This window comes from Sus scrofa, chromosome 16, assembly GCF_054392235.1.
Source record: "Sus scrofa isolate SSC_HxYL_T2T_F1_AM1 chromosome 16, Sscrofa_HxYL_maternal_Yorkshire_Landrace_v2.0, whole genome shotgun sequence".
NCBI lineage: Eukaryota > Metazoa > Chordata > Mammalia > Artiodactyla > Suidae > Sus > Sus scrofa.
This window is the reverse complement of record NC_139398.1, coordinates 64,894,829-64,915,798: the sequence shown is the minus strand read 5'-3', so window position 1 is coordinate 64,915,798 and position 20,970 is coordinate 64,894,829. Positions and strand designations below refer to the sequence as shown.

At 42.3% G+C, this 20,970-nt stretch overlaps 1 long non-coding RNA gene across 3 annotated transcripts in view; it reads right to left on the bottom strand.

The window, feature by feature from the left end:
- Positions 1–20,970, bottom strand: part of LOC102158455 (uncharacterized) — a 35,335-nt gene that overhangs the window by 9,395 nt on the left and 4,970 nt on the right. For 2 of the 3 annotated variants that reach the window (XR_014830872.1, XR_014830871.1), the window contains 2 exons: positions 18,849–19,026; positions 8,221–8,336 (listed from right to left, as the gene is read on the bottom strand). This is a non-coding gene — a long non-coding RNA (uncharacterized LOC102158455). Of the gene's footprint in view, positions 1–8,220; positions 8,340–18,848; positions 19,027–20,970 lie in introns of all 3 variants that reach the window. The other variant, XR_014830870.1, reaches the window with a different exon arrangement.

Here is a 20,970-nt window from a genome sequence, read left to right as displayed (position 1 = left end):
ATCGCAGGGGGTTTGCGGAAGGCTAACGCACTACCCCTGGGTGAGCACGCACGTACCATGGAGAGGACGGAAAGGCTACGATGACGGGCAGATCACTTACTGAGAGGTCAGTTGACTAACACTCTGAGAAATAGGGGCTTTGGGTATTTTAACTCGCTCAGCATTTAGTTTTAACTTGACGGTTAGAAAGGGGGAAATCTCCATGTCTGCACTTACCAACGCGTGTGGAATACATGGCCTACTTGCAAAATGCTGCACAAGAAAATCTGGCAAAGACTCCCGGATCACCCAGTGTCCTGGCCACTCCTTCCTCCCTGGTCCCTGTACAGGAGTCCCCAGCAGGCCATCCACTGCCTTAGCCAGCAGCAGGCATATTCTGGGTCTTTCTTTCACAAGGCAGTGCCGAACATGTAAACTTAGCTCCAGGAGCAGTGAACCCAGTGGGTGCTTACTCTGGTGACTTATGCCACTGCACTTCTGTCCCTTGTGTTAGTGCTGACATGGATGCTGCCACCTGTGTGAGCGTATCTCTACCCAAGGTGGCTGATCCTTTCAGGTGACTATAGCTGTGGTCATGGGGAGGTGAGTACCTGGGGACCAGACATGGTGTGGGAACACCCGCAGCATCCTTCTCCTTGGGTGCACACCCGTGTCTCAGCCTCTGGGCTTTCCCATGACTGTGGCAGCGCATGCTCTGTGGGCCTTGAAGCTGATGAGTGGAGAGCTGGCTGACTGGTGCTCCACTTGCCTGGTCCTGGGTGGAGACGTGTATTCTCACATCTCCCAGACAGTAAGCTCCAGTTGTTCACAATGGGAGCTGGCTTGAAAACATACCTTTTATTGGCTGCCTTCTCTTCCTGCCACACTTCCCTACTCTTATGCCACCACTTCCTGGGATCACTGCCAAAGAACTGCTTCCACCCAAATCCCTGTCTCTGTCTGAGAACCTGAACAGAGCAGGGTGGGGTCAGCTACGTAGAACCCTATGAAACTGCCACCTCTAACCAGAGCAGGTTCATACGGTTTAGCTAATAACTCTTGGTGCCTCAACTCTATTTCTTTTTCTTTTTCTTTTTTTTTTTTTTTTTTGGTCTTTTTGCCATTTCTTGGGCCGCTCCCACGGCATATGGAGGTTCCCAGGCTAGGGGTCTAATCAGAGCTGTAGCTGCCGGTCTACACCAGAGCCACAGCAACATGGGATCTGAGCCATGTCTGCAACCTACACCACAGCTCATGGCAACGCCAGATCCTTAACCCACTGAAGAAGGCCAGGGATCGAACCTTTGAACCTCATGGTTCCTAGTCAGATTCGTTAACCACTGCGCCATGACAGGAACTCCAACCTCAGCTCTATTTCTTGAGATGCTAAAACAACACACCTCTGGTCTCTGTTAACTCAAGCACATCCATGTCTGTGATGCTACAGGCTACACCCAAGAAAAGTTTGATATTTTCTTTTTCACGTATGCTTTCCCGTCCTGATGGATGTCTCAGGCTTGTCATTTTTTAGTGGTTACCTGACATTCCATTATTCTTTTTTGCTCACATGCAGGACCAGCTCTGTGGGTGTCTAACCTGTGTGATCACACAGGGGCCCACATTCGGAATAGTTCTGCACTTGGTTTAATGCTCTGCTGTTGCCATCAAGGTATTTATTGCAATATCACTTTAAAAAGCAATCCATTTAAAATAACCTAAATGAATATCAGTAGGGGACTTTCAATAACATACAGAATAACTATGTTCTGGAATACTATGCAACCATTTAAAAAACAGACAGATAATGTAACAATCTCCTGATGGATTGCAAAGTGAAAAGGCAAGGTATGGAATGGTGTACATAATGACTTATATTTGTATTTAAAAAAAATAAGAGGGGCTAAATACTCTTAACTCAGGCACAGATCAACTCTGGAAGGGAGGACTGAGGAACTGGCTTTAAGATGCTCTAGGGAGGGGAATTGGAGGTTGGGAGACAAGGATGGAGGGCAATAGGTTTTTCACCACTGTGCTCCTTTCTGGTATTTGAATTTTCTTTTTTTTTTTCCCCCCAGTATATTTTAAAAAATCAATCCCAAACATTTAATACTTTAAAATATTTTTTAAAAAGAGAATAAATAGGAAGGAAGGAAGGAAGGAAGGAAAAGCTATCTAGCTAGAATGGTGCCAAGCCAGTCAAGCAGCCCTTCTGCTCTGACTTCAAGTTTCTGGTCTGGAGTATCCAGACTCATTTCCAAATAGCCTTGATGTCAACTTCCTCATCTTTCCTCTGGGGCTACTGTTGCAAGGTCCCAAGTGATAATGCTTTTAAAATCTAGAGTGAAAGAAATCTTCTTTATTTCTCTTGATGAATTTGTATATTTTCTCTGTTTTGAAAATAAGAATATGTAAAGTGACTATGTCTCCTCTTTTTTCTCTTTGGCTGCCGGGAAGCTCAGAGACAAATTCTAAGTTCAGGTACCTGTTATCCACGTGAGCTGGAGGTTAAATTCTTTTCTTTCATCTGTACTTGATTTTCTATTATATTTTCCCCATCCCTGGTTCTCTATTTACATTTAATGATTTTATTGTATATGGGCTAAGATAATAATTTGAATTTTCAACTGACTTTTTTTTCCTCTCTGTATTTCCCTGTACCCTATTCTCCTCCCACCCCCTCCTTCATTCAGTCGACAAGACCAGGTGGCATCCTTGCCTCAGGGAAGGGATGTCACAGTAGAAGGATGAGAAAAATCTTTTGAGTTTCAAAGCCCAAGCTCTGGGGGACTATGGGCCTGCGAAGCAGATCTGGGAGAGAAGGTAACGAGTCGCACAGAGCAAAACTGCCTGAAGAAGGGAGCAAAAGGAAGCTGAGAATACGAGGACAGCAGGAAACCCAGACTGGGGGAGAAATCTGTCCCAGGACAGCCTCGCCCGGCTGCCCATTCGAAGTATAGAGAAAGTACAAGCCCTGTGGCACCAACAGCTGTGTAGTAGACAGATGGGCCTGAGACCACCTCCCAGAGTGTCCCGCACCCCAGAGGGCACAGGAGCTGTGTAAGATGACTCCCATATGCCACAGGAGGGGGGCTTCTGGAAGAGCTCAGAGGGGCTTTGTGGTTGAGAATGACACTGTGGCAGCATCCTTCATGGACCTAGGACCAAAGTTAGAGAATGGTCATCACCCCAGGGGCCAGCATGCATGGAGAGTGGCAGAGGACAGGTGTTCGGCTTTGCCTTGATGCTCTGCAGCCTCTCCAAACTGAGAGCAACCCACAGAAACCATGACTGAGATGAACTTTCTGCCATGTGGCAAAATGCTGCTTGGGAAAGAAAAGGAGTTGCTTTGTAGAGAGAGTTATATGCTTACAGACCCGAGTTTGCAAGATGTCCATACCCTGAGCCCCTCACTGGAATGCAAAGGGAAAATGAAGAAAGCAGCAAGGAGCCTCATCCTAAAATTGAGTCTTTACAACGCTTCTATAAGAGGAACCCCAGGCCAGACTGCCCCCTTAGGGCCCCTGGGCCGGCCCCTCTGATGAGGAGAGAATTCCCATGCTCGGGACACAACTAGATCCATCTCCCACATTTTGACGGACCGGGAAGTGATCTGACTCACTTCCTACATCTTCCTCTGAAACAAATGCTTTCGGAATAAACGGGAGCTGCCACTGAGCAGGGTTAATGGCCTGGAAGCTTCCCAGGTGTTTCAGGAAAGAGGCGGCCTTTTAACCACGGGTTTTGGCCTTCATAACTAATGTCAGCCTTAAATGCTCTTTGGAATAATAAATGGATGCTTGTCTGCCTCTGAAAGCCTTTGCTAACGGCGTGCCCATGCTTTATTATTTCGCTGATGGAGACCGCTTTTGTCATCTGGAGCAAGTCGTCTTGGCAGCCTGACCGGTGGTTTACCTGTCTTTCAAATGAGGTTAAGAATAATTTCTTCGTGGGGGACTGATGCTGAGCAGATGTTCACCAAGCCCCGTAGGATCACCGGCACAGGGCCCTCCGTAGGATGGAGGTTGTTGTTATGTAATAATTTTTCCTTCTAGTTTTGATTAAAAAATGCTGCATGTGCATCTACGTACACAAATGTGGGGATGCTAATGGGACTTGCACACAGGAACCACCTCCACCGCAGATCAGAATACGAGGAGGGTGTCCCCCAGCCAGGCTCCCTCGCAGCACCAGTTTGCACAGACACAATGACTGGGGGATTAAAAGATCTCTTAAAAATAAAGAAATCGAGATGTTCCCGACCTTCGGATGCGGCACCTTTGTGGTGAGGGGCTGAGGGACAGCGTGGCTCGGCCTTGTGGTAGACTCTGGCGCCCTCTGCTGTCAGCTGGGAAACAAACGTTTCTTCAGGGAGTCATCAGTGTCTGCGGCAAGGAAGGCAAAGCAGCTACTCCCACCTGCTCGAAAGTTTCCACCCGGAGTTGGCTCTGTTTCTAGTGACCTGGGTTGGAGGCTAGGTGTCCCCCATGGAACTTGGGGTGTCCTGCTGCATCAGCCTCCGTGTTCATCCCAGAGATGGAACTGAGATGTTTTGGAACAGAAGAGCAAACTAACCGAACACAAGGATTCCCAGGGGATTCAAACAGAGAGCCAAACTTTGTTTTGGAGAGATCAGTAAGGAGCTAGTGTGGGCTGGATTTGATGCAGCCCCAAGGTGTTGTGTTCTGAGGCTTGTTTATTCATTGAAAACTTTCCTTTAAATTTATCTTGTGTCCATCAAGCCAGGAAAGGGCTTGAATTTGGCCTTGGAGCATGGCATTCTTCCTTGGTGTGCTCCCTCTGTCTGAGCCTCTCTCCAACACCTGGGTATGGCCCAGAGATTGAATGTTCATTTACTGTGTAGGGAAGGAGGATATTTGCCCATTAATTTCAACTCCAGTGCTCTAAGCCCCATGCAGGTCTCAGTTAATATCACTTCACTTTAGATGACACTCGAAGGAGCAGGAAGACAATTTGTGGGGGGAAAGGAATAAGAGGCGGCACACATTTAACCGGAATGTTAATATTTACCCGTTGCTGCACTTGGTATCTGGGAAGCTTCACAGTCACTAAGTGGGGATTACATCTTCAATTAAGTAGTGGTAGCAAGGGAGTTGGTGATGTTTCACAGAGGGAAACTGCCGAAATCATACTTTAAGGAGAATAATTTTTTTAAAAGCTACAAAAAAATTGAAATAAAAGCCCGAGGGGAAAAAATAGAGGGAACATTTCTGTTTAGGGAATCCTAATATTTTGGCTGAACACATTATGTAAAATTAAATACTATTTTAAACCAAGGAGATATAATATCTAATTAAGTTTTTGTGGTTGATGGGCTTAGAGAGGATTGTGAATGTTGCATCCATTGAACTGAAAGAAGTAGAAAAATTAAATAACACTGTTCTATAGTGACTTTCACCCAGACATACAAGCAGACTGCCATATTCCACTTTCACTCTGCCCCTACCTAGGACTCACTGAAGACACGAAAGAGAAAATGAGAATGTGCACAATGAGCTCATTAAGCCTTACAATGACCCCAAGGAGCAGGAATCAAGAGTTGTTAGCCTCATTTCCAAGCTGTGACCAAAGGCTCCTAGGGGCCAAGGGACTCTCACAGGGTTGTCTCATGAGTCTAGGGGTAGAGAAAGAGCAGAACCATCATCTTCCAGCTGCATGTGGAACTTCTTCTGCCCCAGAATGCTCTCTGCTCTACAGTAAGAAGAATGGCAAACTTTGGGACGCGAGGCTGTCTGTTATTGAGCAGAAGTACCAGGAAGCACTCAGATTTTAAGGCTGCTTGAAGATTTATGGGAATTTCAACGTAAAGTGCGGAGGAATCAGACCTGGAAGATGAGTTTTCAAAGGATCTTGACTTCTGAGACAGGATTACACAAAGGCATTTTCAAGTTACTTTATAAAATAATTTTTAAAGATAGGAAATAAGATTACTGTGATTTTTGATGGGCAATTTTTTAAAACGCAGCTTGAATAGTTGAATTGCCTCTCTTAAACTGAGTACAACTGAAATAGCTACAAGTACAATTGAGATAAAGACAACACTTCCAGGGCAAACACTGAATATTTCTCACATTTCATTAGTTTTCGCTTTAAGTTTACCACCACAGATGTACAATAAAAGAACCAAAACCCTGTTTTAAAAAGTTTAAACTTTGGTAATAGTTTGTCTACAGTTCCTGAGATAAATTAAGTAGAGTCACGTTTAATATTGATGGGGGGAAGAACTCAAGATATCTTCATATCAAGTTGAAAGGAATCTGGTCAGAAGGCTATTTGAAAGTAGAATATTCAAATTATAATTTGGCATATGGAAGTAGTTTAAATAATTGAAAAAGAGGAATTGAGCTGGAAGAAGTCGGTCTTCGGTGGTCGTTTTTGTTTCAATTGCCACAAGCGAGAAGTAGGTTTTAAAAATAGATCACCAGGGCAGAGCAAGTGTCTCTGACAGGCACTTGCAGGCAGGATTCTAGAAATTCCAATCATTTAACAAATTGCACCATTAAAAGTCATAATAGGTCTAAAAGCCATTCTTAAAAGAACTTACTAAGTAATTTGACCTACATAATCATCTTGTTAAATTCATTTGATATCATGAGACAGTTAGTGAAATATGCATAGTCCATTATATTAAAGAGAAAAGCACCCTGCCATGGGTATCTGATGTGCACTCTGCAATCGTAGCTATTAGTTGTCTATAAAACTCCTAGACATGATTTGATTTGATTACTGTTATATCATTTTACTTTGTAACATATAGGAGTGGAGATTACAGGTCTGTATTGCTTACTAGGAAATATTTAACGAAGGATGTTTTATTTATTAGCATAAAGAGACACAGTGGATTATTGGGTGATTAAAGTGATGATGTGGCTGCCATACTTGTCAAAAATATAGCTCTAATTCAATAACAAGGCGACAGTCAGTCTCTGAGTTGATCTATGCCTGAGCTAACTGGCTCTGAAAGCAGGGCATTGCTCACTTAAAAGGATCTTGGTAAATTTCTATAATTGCACATTATCAAAAACAAACAGCAACAACAACACACCCACAGAATGATTTCTCAAATCTAAGTTTACTTCCTCTCTGCCATGAGCCCCTGCATCTTATCTTTTGCTTTCTTAACATGCTAAATCAATAACAGAGAATGATATTTAATGTTACTAATCTGTGTGGGAAACACAATATTTTTATAAGTAATTTGAGAAGAGAATAGATAAGGGGAGCAAAGGAAGAAAGGAACTAGCATTTATTGAGTGCCAGTCGCATGCCAGGCTCTGTGCTAAGTGTTTCACAAATACTAGCAGGCTATCTCATGTCATCCTACAGAAAGCTGCAAAGTGAATGAAGAAATAAGTTTATTTACAAATTTAGAATTGCATATATACTTACTATTTCCTTCTTTGTTTTCTTTAATGTCATTCAAGCTCTACAAGTAACTTGTATTATCAAAACTACTTCGCTCCAGGTTGGGAAGGAAAAGTTACTAATATCACTTGTCAAGGAACATGTTACTGCAATTAGTGTCCATATTTTATTCTTTGCTCTTGCCCAGAGAATATGTGATCAGAATTTTTCTCTGTGTACAGTTAGGCATAAAATAGATCCTTCCTGAAATGTCAGGTCTTTGCTAATCATTGCGAATTTAAAGAAATCTTCTAACATCAACTACACTGCGCAAATCCATTTGTTCTTTAATATTTGTTAATTGCATTATTTATTATTTGTTCAGGACAAAGTGATATTTCAAGATAAAGTATTTAGGATTCTGATTTATTTTAGGTTATGAGCCAAGAATGGGTAGAAACCCTTTCTCCATTATTTTAATATGTCATAAGCTGAAATTGATCTGGTAGGAAGTAAACCCCGACTGGGCTTTAGGAGCAGTTTAGTTTCACGGCGCCCTCTGCTGTTACTCTGTAAGTTTACCACTCTTTTAACAGCAAAACTCAGAGAGGATGAAAACACACTCCTTCCAGAAGGGTCATTGCAGGGTGGGGTGAAAGCCTCAATCTTTGGATTTCAGAACTTGAGGACTGATGGTAAATCCAAATCCAAGGAAGCTCAGAAAACCAATGTGCTTTGACTGAACCATTCCCGTCCTCTCCCCCAAGCTCCAAAGCTCCCACATCTGGCCACCTCCCAGCAATACCTAACAGGCATTGCACATTCTGCATCTCCAAAAAGACATCTTATTTCAGCAATCTCAGTCCAAACATGACTTACCCCAGGTCTTCTCATCTCTGTCTGTGGTCCACCACTCACTCAGCCCTCAAACGTAGGAGATGTCTGTGATTTCTCTCTCCCTCTCATTGGGCACATGGTAAGCCTTTCATAAATATCTGCTGAATTAATTGAACAAGGAAGCAGAATTTCAATGTATTAATTCATAGAAAGACACCTATGAAAACAGTAATAATATCAACACATTATTTCCAGATCTCCCCACATGGACAGAGGCTAGCATCAGTTTATATTTGCCTGGCTATCCGGATCAAGGCAGGATAGAATGTCTTTTGATTCCCACAGCCTCCATCAGGCAGGGCAGGGCACAAAGGATGTGATTTTAGGTCATAATCACATTCCTCTCTCACTCTCTGAAACGGTGCACTGGTTTAGTTCCTTGGTGTAGAACTGGGTTTCCGATAAACCCACCAGTCTGCTAACAAGTCATCTCATGTGTTTCTCATCCTTGGATAGCTCATCTGCACCATGATGTGTGGAGTCTTACTCTTGTCACTTGCAGAGACTTTTTCCTTGCTCTGGGAGACCCTTATGTGGCCCCTTTGACCACTGATATTTATCAATCAAACTTGCTTAAAAAAATTGGCATTCTTGGGAGTCAAAGTATTTTCTAAACTATCTTGGTTAGTTTGGAGTTCCTTGGAGGCTCGGTGGGTTAAGAATCCAGTATTGTCACTGCTGTAGCTCAGGTCACTGCTGTGACAAAGGTTTGATCCCTGGCATGGGAATTTGTGCATGATGTGGGCAAGGCCAAAAAAATTTAAAATAAAATAAATAAATGAATTATCTTGGTTACTTTGATTTTAACTGACACCCTTTGATTTAATAAATACAATACACAATTTGATAACACATATATAATTTTAAAAACTAACATCAGGCTAAGCCCATAACCCAGAGATAACTTCTACTAACATTTCGATATATTTTTACATCAAAAACAGAATTTATTTATAGGGCCGCACCTTCAGCATATGAAGATTCCTGGGCTAGGGGTTGAATTGGAGCTGCAGCTGCCAGCCTACACCACAGCCACAGCAACACAAATCATGGCAATGGTGGATCCTTAACCCACTGAATGAGGCCAAGGATCAAATCCACATCCTCATGGAGACTAGTCAGGTTCTTAATCCACTGAGGCAAAATAAAAACTCCTAAAATAGAATTTGTTTTTAAGAGAAGTTTAAGGTTCACAGCAAAATGGAGTGAAAGATACAGAGATTTCCCACATCCACTCTCCCACACCCCACAGCCTCCCCCCAGCATATCCAGAGCGAGGCATTCTTATGATTGATGGACCTACACTGGCACATATCACCCACAGTCCATGGTTTACATTGTCGTTCACTCTTGGTGTTGTACATTCTGTAAGTCTGGACAAATGGATAAAGCCAAGTATCTACCATTATACTATCACACAGACTTTGGTTTCACTACTCTAAAAATCCTGTGCTTAGCCGAGTTACCCCATCCCCCCAACACCCAGCAACCACTAAGCTTTCCATATTTATGTCTTCTTTTAGTCTCTTTTCTATGTAAATGTGTATGTTAATATTATAAAACTGATCACATACTATGCATATAATTTTATTTTCTATTTCATTTTTAAACCTTAAAACTGTCATGTTGTGGAAATTCTCTAACATACATAAGAGAATCATACATGAATCATAAGAGAGAAAACGATCATATCTCCAAGTGCCCAACACCTGACTTCAGAAATTATCAACATTTTGCCAATCGTGTTTCATCTATCTCCCCCAACTCCTTTTATTTATTTATTTTGCTGAAGTCCCAACAGATGCAAGGCATTATGTCATTTCATCCATACTACGGAAATATGTATGCATATAGACTGCCTGTTTCAGTTAACATGACATTATGAATACTCTCCTGTCATTCACTATGGTTTGAAATACTGCTTTTAACAACTGCCAAGTACTGTCATTGTTTACATGTATTACAAACCTTTGAGTGCATCTCTGATTATTTCCTTAGGAAACATCACTAAAACTAAGTTACAGGATCAAAAGGTAAGAATTTTAAAGACACAAAAAACATCATAATGGAGTTCCCGTCGTAGCACAGCAGAAACGAATCCGACTAGGAACCATGAGGTTGCGGGTTTGATCCCTGGCCTCTCTCAGTGGATTAAGGCATTGCTGTGAGCTGTGGGGTAGGTTGAAGACACAGCTCGGATCTGGAGTTGCTGTGGCTGTGGCACAGGCCAGCAGCTATGGCTCCGATTAGACCCCCAGCCTGGGGACCTCCATATGCCGAGGGTGTGGCCCTAAAAAAAAGCAAAAAAAAAAAAAAAACCCTAAACAAACAAACAAAAAATATCATAATGATTAATCAATTTATACTCCAATCAGTGGGATGGGAAAAGGTCTCTTTCTTTGAAACTTCACCATCTCTGGGTATTACCATTTGTATGGGGCAAGGTTCCATTGCAGATAACAGAATTCACTCTAGCTGGAAGCATAAGATTTATTACCAGTTACTATGAAATCATTAGAATATGTGGAAGAGCTGATTGTGCTCCCAGGAATGCATTCTGAACCACACTCTAGAGCTGGCTCCCCAAGGGAACCATCTCTTCCACAGTGGGGAGGCTGGGAATCAGAAAGTTTTCATCACAGTTACAGGCTCTAGGCTCACAGTCATGATTTACACTGTCAAAATAGATGCCTCTCAACTCCCATGAAACTAGAACCAGACCCTAGTCTTCTACCACAAATGCCATGGAAACTCCAAATGCCTCTATGACCTTGCTTGCTAGCATAAATAGCAGAATTATGACTTGTGCCTCATAATATTTCTACTGTCCAAATTTCATATGGTCACATTCCTAGACACAAGGTAGGTCATCTGAAAAACTCCAGCTGTAAGGGAATCTGGGAAATGTGGGGTTTTGCTTTCCAGCTTTAAGCAGGTAGCAAGACATAATACAAAGTGGTTGGAATAGAGGTGAATAGCCAATCGGTAATAATACCTGCTACAATCCACCCCTTTGGTAATACGGCATCCATATATAGTCTTCTGTCAATAAAATTTGCAAACAATATAATAGCCAAAGCCAAAAGACTCTCCTAGTGGACTCATACGTCATACAAACAAACACGAGCTTATCCTAAATAGGAGGCCCAGATCTCACTGCATCCACCTCTAAGTGATGTTCATTCCTCTTCTAGTATAATCACATATATATATATATATTTTTTTATTTGTCTTTTTTAGGGACACACCTGTGGCACATGGAGGTTCCCAGGCTAGGGGTCAAATCGGAGCTGCAGCTGCTGGCCTATGCCATAGCCACAGCAATGCCAGATCCAAGCTACATCTGCGACCTATATCACAGCTTACAGCAACACGAGATCCATAACCCACCTAGTGAGACCAGAGATCAAACCTGCGTCCTCACTGATACTAGTTGGGTTCATTAACCACTGAGCCACGACAGGAACTCCTATAATCACATGTTGATACTCTGAATCTATGTGCAAAATTATAACATTTACTACAATTCTGTATCAGATAACTTACTCTATACAATATAGCAGGTGAAAGAGAAAAGGGGAAAAGAAGAAATATTGTTATGTAGAAAATTTGCAATCATGGATCTCATTTCTTCAATTAGTCATAGGGTATCCAACACAGTCAATAGTCAAAGATGGGTTTTATAGCCAGTTTTTTTGAGTCAGAATCCAAACAAGGCCCACATATTTGGTTGCTTAGCTTCATAAGTCTCTTTTATTTAATACAGCCCCCAACCCTTTCTTTTTCATGCTTTCTTTTGGCCGGGCCCACAGCAGTGACAAAACCAGATCCTATACCTACTAGGCCACCAGGGAACTCCTTTATTCATGCTTTGCTCTATTGCATGAAAATTTTTAAAATGTAGGATGTTTCACATTACGGATTTGGTTGATTGCTTTCTCTTGATATCATCTTACTTGATCTCTATCATTTCCTCAAAACTGATAATTATTCTAAAGACCAAATTTGATTCAGGTTCTGCTTGTATGTTGGCAATGGGAGCTCCTAGGCATCTTTGAATACTTCCTATGCTGATCAGGCAATTCCTGATTGACTGGTTTAAGATTCCATTTCTAAGAGTGCTGAAACTGTAATGAAGTTAAGTCTCAGTTTGGTGACATGGGGCTTAGCAGAGGACACATGACTTTGGGCCTGTTATTTTGTTTTTAACAGAAATTGTCAGAGCCAGGAGCAGCTTAGACTTAGGAAGGTAGAGAGAGATCTGGAAGCGGACAGTCAGAGGATCAGAGAGAAGTTTTTAGCTAGGTGCAACTAAGGGCAACAAGTGAAAGCATCTAATGGAAGGCTTTGTGTCTGATGGTCGGTCTAAAATTACTGTAAGTCCACAGCACTAGAAGTTAGGAATCAAAAATGAAGGTGAAGCAGGGGAGAGTAAGAACAAACTGGAACCCATGAAGACATACTGGAACCCGCATCTGTTTTTCAGAGCCTCCAATCTGGATGCCACAAGTGACCTGAAGCTGATACCTTTTGCCACAGAGCTACACATGCACCTGTCCCAGGACTCAGAGGAACTGAAGGAGGAGATGCCCAGAGGAGGAGCTAGCTGATAAGGGACAACATAAGCAAGTTGCAGTAGCACCTGGAGCCCCCTACTAATCTTCAGGCCCTAATAGCTGTTGTTTCACTCTCATCTTCCAAATCTCACACACATTTTTCTTGTGGCTGCCCTTAACCCAAGTGTTAAGGGAAGAAAATCTGAGTTAACATTGTTCCAGTTTATCCAGGTTGGCACCCTACAAAACTATCGCCATTCACCCTGTGTCTATTAACCAAATTTATCTTCCAAATGAAGACAACAGTACAACCATACCTCTGGCTAACATGTTGCAACTATCCCTCATACAACAAAAAGCATGCTAAACTTCTCAAAAAGAAGATGCCAAGGTCCATCTTTTGCATTACTAGCTAAGTCATGCTCTACTTTGATATCCTGTAATTTAAATGCTGAGCTATTGAGTCGTGGTAGTTTTTCATTATGTTTTTTATAGGACATGGCAGGACTAAGCTGCTTCCTAGGGGATTGACTGCATTCCAGACATAGTCCTCCTTACTTCATTGTGTACCAGGAACCCAATTTCCCTGTGATAGTCAAGATCAATCACCCTAGCCAGCACAGAAACTCCTGCTTTGCCTGAGGAGCCCGCAGTGGCCAAGCAGCAGTCTCAATTTCCAGTTTAATGGAATCATTGCTATGTCTCCCAGTGGAAGCATTCCTTTCTTAGGAACTAAGACATCTAGACCAGCAAAACCCCAAGTTAAGGGAATGGGAAGCAAAAAAAATGTATTAGGTATCACTAGGAATAGAAATGGGAGTGTCTCCTCTCGTGATTATCATTTCCATTTTCATGCCTGGATTTCCATGAATCCTGGCTATGTGTTAACCATTGATTTGGCACATTTACTGCATCATGGGGGACATTACTCCAGCCCAACAAGATGTTGCCATCTAGCTGGGAATGTAACTGAGTCTGAGAGAGGATGGCAAACAAGGGGCCAGTGAATTCCACGGGCATTGATCTATTGACACACTAGATCTGCTGTGAGTTCCCTGGTCTGAAGCAATGCATTATGGAATGCTTTGACAGTGAAAAAGTCTGTTAAGCCCATGGAGGGTGATTTTGGCAGAAGCATCGTGGGCAGGGGAGGCTAATCTATGTACAAAGTTAAGTGTCTAATCCTATGAGAACGAAGTGCTATCCCTTCCAATACGGAAGGGACCCAATGAAAACAGAGTACACTTGTTTATTTTTCTCTGCTAATATCATATGACTTATTCATTGCCCTGGGGAATGGGGTCACATAAGCAGCTTTTTGCTGATTTTTGCTATTGGCAGGTTGAGCTGTAGAGGTCCATGTTGCTAAGCCCATGCATAACCCTTGTTTCTGCCAGGTTGGCCATTTATTTTTTTCATGAGCTTTTTTGGCAGGGATAGGGGTCACTGGAGAAAGAGGCTAATTGATGTTGGCAGAATAGGTCATCTTGCCCATCTGATAATTACGTTTTGTTGCGTTTTTTTTTTTCCTTAGGTTACTCTATGCTAAGTACTCACCTAAAATATAAATATGTTCAAAACCTGTGCCCATTCAGAGAGATCTGTCTACATACCTATACCCCATACCTCCTTGGCAACAATTTTCTAGTTACCCCCCTGCAGATCCCTGACCATCCAGCCAAATAATTACCCATGAGTCACTGTAGATCTGTACCCTTGGCTGTCTAACAATCAGGTACACTACTCAGAGTTCTGCCCGCTGAGAGGCTGTCCCTTCTCCATGGTTCTTCAGATGAGCACATCAGCTATCTATTGCTATGTAACTAACCACACAAAACTTAGTGACTTAAGATAACAATCATTTATTTTGCTCATGATTTGCTCTTTGGGCCAGGCTCAGTAAGGGTGGCTCACCTCTACTCCACGTTGGAATGAATAGCTAATGGGGAAACTTGACTGGGGCCTGGAGGATGAACTTTCAATTTGGCTCATTCACATGGCTGGCAAGTTGGTGCTGGCTGTTGGCTGAAGTGTAGACAGGACTGTGGCCAGGTCTCTGTTTTTCTCCAAGACGGCCTTTCCACAGTCTCCTGCACTTTCTCATAGGATGGTGGCAGGGTTCCAAGAGCGAAAACCCCAAGAGCCTTGGCGGTCACATAACATCGCTTCTGCCTTACCCTATTGGCTAAGGTGCAGGTTCATAGATTCTACTTTTTGATGGGGGAGTATCAAGGTTCTAGAAGGACAGAGGGAGCAAGAGATATGGCTGTAGCTTTCTTCACTATGTCTCCATAATGTGGACTGAGAGAAAGGAATAATGAAGTGGAAGTAGAGACCACAGGCATCTGGGTCCCTTGCCAAAGGAACTTATTTGTGTCTTCCAGATTTATCCAAACCTGATCTCCTCTATTCCACTTCCACCTGAAAATGAAGTGCTGCGGTGCATGCCTAACTTGATGACTGGATGAATGGGACAACACTTAGGTTATGATGAGCAGCTCAGGTCCCATGGTGACTTGACCCATAGTCAAGTGTTTCTTTGCTGCTAGTACCTATTAGCTGCTACCTATTAGCAAGCCATTGTAAAAGGAGAACAGTTATCCGTAGAGGATGACATAATTTGGTCCAAAACCATAAATGTCTGAGCAGGGAATCATCAGTGGGGGCTTGTCAAGTTCTCCACACAAATCCTTATGTTTCACAGACATTTCAACCACCACTGGATCTTCTGGGTCACATGGCCCAAATGGTGGAGCAGCATCATAGCCTAGACTTGTTTCAGAGTTTTCACTCGTTCTAGCACCTACTGAAACCTGGTAGCCTTTTGGGTCCCTCAGTAAATATGGTGGAACAGCGTGACCAAATGAGATACATGCTGCCTCCCAAATCCAAAGAGGATCACTGTGCATGTGCTTCTTTCTTGGTGGTAGAAGGGGACAGACAGAGAAACTTCTCTTTCATCATGGAAGGTTTATCTCGAGATGTCCCAGCCCACTGGACTCCTAGAAATTTCACCAAGGTGGCAGACCCCTGAATTTTGTGAGATTTGTTTCCTATATATTCTCATACATAAGTGTCTACCCAAAATATCTAGAGTAATTGCTACTTCATGTTCACTGGGTCCAATCAGCATGATATCATTAATGTAACAAACCAGCTTAATATTCTGTGGAAAAGCAACCAAAGTCCTTCCAGACTAGATCATGACAGAGGCCCTGAAGGTTAGATATAGCCCTGAGGTACGATATTGAAGGTGCCTTGCCAGATGAAAATAAACTGTATCTTGGGAATGTGTTGATTTACTCCAGAAATCAAACCGTATCTGGAACAGCAATGCAATAGAAGTTTATTTTTAATTTTTTAAATTTTTTATTATAGTTGATTTCCATTGTTCTGTCAATTTCTGCTGTACAGCAAAGTGACCCAGTTACACGTATGTATACATTCTTTTTCTCACATTATCCTCCATCATATTCGATTACAAGTGACTAGATATAGTTCCCTGTGCCACATATCAGGATCTCATTGCTTATTCAATCCGAATGCTATAGTTTGCATCTACTAACCCCAAACTTACAGTCCATCTCACCCCCTCTCTCTCCCCCTTGATAACCACAAGTCCATGTCTCCATGTCCATGAGTTTGTTTCTTTTCTGTATTTGAGGTTAATTTGTGTCATATATTAGACTCCAGATACGTGATATCATATGGTATTTGCCCTTCTCTTTCTGACTTACTTCACTTAGTATGAGAGTCTTTATTTCCATCCATGTTGCTGCAAAAGGCATTATTCTGTTCTTTTTGTAGTTGAGTAGTATTCCATTGTGTATATGTACCACATCTTCTTAATCCATTTATTGATCAATGGACATTTAAGTTGTGTCCATGTCTTGGCTATTGTGAATAGTGTTGCAATGAACACAGGAATGCATGTATCTTTTTCAATGAAAGTTTTGTCCAGATATATGCCCAGGAGTGGTATTGCTGGATCATACAGTAGTTCTATATTTAGTTTCTTCTGAGGTATCTCCATAATGTTTTTCATAGTGGTTGTACCAATTACATTCCCACCAACAATGTAGGAGGGCTGAATAAGTTTATGATAATCCACTGTCATTTTCCAAGATCCATCTGTCTTCTACACAGGCCAAAAAAAAAAAAAAGGAAAGATGAATGGGCGAACGGGGTAGGAATCACCACCTCTTTATCTTCTTCCAAGTCCTTGATGGTGGCACTAATCTGCAATCCCTGTAAGAATGCAGTATTGCTTCTGATTTCCTATTTTCATAGGTCACCATAAGTACACAGTTATAGTGGTTTCCACTTAGCCTTTTCTCCCATAATGGCTCTTATTCCACAGGTCAGGGAAGCAGAGTGGGAATTCTGCCAGTTGATGAAGATATCTATGCCAATTATGCATTCTGAAGCAAGAAAATGACAACTTCAGATTGGCCAATTACCAATTCAGGACAATGTGAGAGTCAGAAAGTCTCAACGGTAAGGTTTAGAGACAACTTTATCCAGAGGGCAAAACATGCTAAAAATTGGGTCTAGGTCGCAGTAGTAATAGAACTACAGAGTAGTCTGAATTTGTAGCCTCTCTAAGTGTCTCATGCCATGAGAAGGAGAAATGTGCCCCTGAAACCTGGAATGATGATAACTTTTTTTTTTTTTTTTTTTTTTTTTTTTTTGCTTTTTAGGGCTGCACATGTGGCATATGAAGTTCCCAGGCTAGGGGTTGAACTGGAGCTGCAGCTGCAGGTGTATGCCACAGCCACAGTAACATGAGATCCAAGCTGCATCTGCAACCTACATCACAGCTCAGAGCATTGCTGGATCCTTAACCTACCGATCAAGGCCAGGGATCGAACCTGCATCCTTGTGGATACTAGTTGGGTTCTTAACCCACTAAGCCACAGTAGAAACTCCCTAGAAAGTATTTCATTTATTTACTTGGCCACGCCTACAGCATGTGAACGTTCCCAGGCCAGGGATCAAACCTGCACCACACCAGTGACCCCAACCACAGCAGTGACAACACCGGGCCCTTAACCCACTAGACCACCAGGGAGTCCTAGAAAATACTTAAAAACTGGTTTCTGGGAGTTCCCGTTGTGGCGCAGTGGTTAACGAATCCGACTAGGAACCATGAGGTTGCAGGTTCGATCCCTGCCCTTGCTCAGTGGGTTAAGGATCCGGCATTGCCGTGAGCTGTGGTGTAGGTCGCAGACGAGGCTCGGATCCCACATTGCTGTAGCTCTGGCGTAGGCCGGTGGCTACAGCTCCGATTAGACCCCCAGCCTGGGAACCTCCATATACCGTGGGAGTGGCCCAAGAAATGGCGAAAAGACCAAAAAAAAAACCAAACAAACAAAAACAACAACAACAAAAAACTGGTTTCTATAGTTATTGTTTAGTCGATTAATTGAATCAACCAACAATAAACGTATCTACTGAGATAAGACACACCCTGAAGTTATCTCCCCAACATCTACTCCATGTCCTAGAGGATCCTGAACTTTCCAGTCACATGACTTGAGTAGGACTGACTTTTTCTTCAGTTCCAGGATGTGCCCTGAGTGGCCTAAATCCTTTGCTGTAATCCCCCTTCCCCTCCCTCAGGGACTGGATGACAGAGGAACAAGGAACCTAGTAGTATTTCCCAGGACATAGATGGGGAGCACTGAGGGAACCTTGACCAAAGGTAATCCAATCAGGAGAATCTCTGGACTTTTCTTTGACAGTTTGAAGAAAGACAGGTCTCCTACCCCCCTCCTTACCCTTCAGCCCTTGGAAATGAAGAGAAAGAATATGCATGAGGGAATTCAAACCAGGAACAGAGCCAGGGAGGGTGGAGTTGAGAGAATTTCAGAGTCATGTGGCCCTGGCAACGCACTTCACCACCGAGTCTCATCAGCCTTGCCTCTTTTTTTTTTTTCCATCTAGTTTGAGTTTGACTTGGGGTTCTTGTGTGAATGTGGCATATTTCGCAGGCCTGACTTGGTAGGAGAAAAGAAGCAAACAGATTTTTCTTTCTTTAAACTTAAACTTTACCTTGTCAATTCTCCCTTCTCCATCCACGCAGTGTGTTGAGCGTTGCTTGGCGCTTCTGTCACTTTCAAGGTATTAGAATAGTCCCATTTTTAGGTGCCAAAAGTCTGGGTCAATTTAAGTTAAAGCTTCCATTTCTGATGTAGTTAAAAGCTTCTCAGGCCCACCCAGGATTAAAAACCTGCAAGAATGAAGGAGAAACATGATCTTTTCTCTATTTCTTCGCCTTGTTTTCTCCTCCTCCTCTATGCATCCTGCTGCTTTTGGGGTGCCCCAGTGTCAGGATGGAAAGGAAAGATAGGAGGTAAAAAACAGGGTCTAGCTTGATGGTGGTGGTTTAATCTGGCATCAGTGCCCTCCCATAACAGATGCCCAAATGCCAACCTTCGATTGGCACTGAAAAATTTTAGTGGAAACTGCAGCTTCAAGCTTTACCTTAAAAAGCAATAGACTGTATGAAATGGCAAAAATATCTGCAAATCATATACCTGATCTAAAATATATAAAGAATGCTGGAGTTCCTGTCGTGGTGCAGCAGAAATGAATCCAGCTAGGAACCATGAGGTTGTGGGTTGCATCCCTGGCCTTGCTCAGTTTAAGGATCCGGTGTTGCTGTGACCTGTGGTGTAGGTCATAGACATGGGTCAGATCTGGTGTTGTTGTGGCTGTGGTGTAGGCTGGCAGCTACAACTCAGATAAGACCCCTAGCCTGGGAGCCTCCATATGCCACGGGTACAGCCCTCAGAAAGATAAAAAGACAAATATATATTTTTGTCTTTTTATATATATGTGTGTATATATATATACACACACACACAACTATATATATACTATATATACTATAACTATATATATACACACATATATACTTATTTATATAAAGAATGCATATAACTCAACAGCAAAACAAAAACAAAAAAAAAACCCCAAACAATCCAATTAAAAAGTGGGCAGAGGCTCTGAATAGATATTTTTCCAAAGAAGACATACAGATGGCCAATAGACACGTGAAAAGATGTTCAACATCACTAACCATCAGGGATATGGAAATCAAAGCCACAATGAAATAACACTTCACACTTGCTAGAATGTCTATCATCAAAAACATAAGAAATAACAAGTTTAGGAGAGGATGTGGAGAAAAGGGAACACTTGGGCACTGTTGGTGGGAATATAAATTGGTATAGCCACCATGGAAAACAGTATGGAGGTTCCTCAAAAAATTAAAAATAGAACTGCCCTATGGTCTAGAAATTCTACTTCTGGGAATGTATCTGAAGAAAACAAAAACACTAGGTCAAAAAGATATCTGCACCCCTATGTTCATTGCAGGTTGCCAAGACATGAAGCGTTAAGTATCCACAACAAATAAATGGATAAAATGTGATATCTATATCTATATCTAGATATAGATATAGATAGATATATATATCTATCTCAGATGGAGCAGCTGCAGGCCTGGACTTTGCCTGGTGCCAAATTGGTGGGTTGGCAAATAAACCACCATGAGTGTGAGCCACAAAAGTACCTACCCCAAACTTCTGTGCATAAAAACCAAAATGCCTGCTGCTTCTCTTCTGCCCACCAAATTTCATGTGAAAATATAGGTTGTCAAACACCCTAACCAAAATAAACATAGAAGGAAGTTCAGCCTAGTCAAGCTGACCCACTGCAATGCCACCCAAACCTAGTCAAAACGAAATGATGGGAGTTCCCGTCGTGGCTCAGGGGTTGACGAACCTGACTAGCATCCAGGAGGATGCGGTTCGATCCCTGGCCTTACTCAGTGAGTGGGGCCCTAAAAAGACAAAAAAAAAAAAAAAAAAGGATGCATTCACGAGGCTATTCAATGCTGAACTGATTGTAATATAACACAAAACTGCAAACAACCCAGATGTTCATTAGTGCGAAACTGGATAAATAAAACTAGAGCACATCTAAAATGGGATGTAAAAAAAGTCTTTATATGCTTCCATGGAATGAGGTCCAGGATAGAGCAATAAGTGAGGGCAAAAGAAAAAGGAAGACGCAAAACAATGAGAATGATACGTTATCTTTTATCTAAGGAAGTATTTCCTAGCTGTCTATTAAAAAGTCCTAGAAAGACAACTCAGTAGCAATAAGC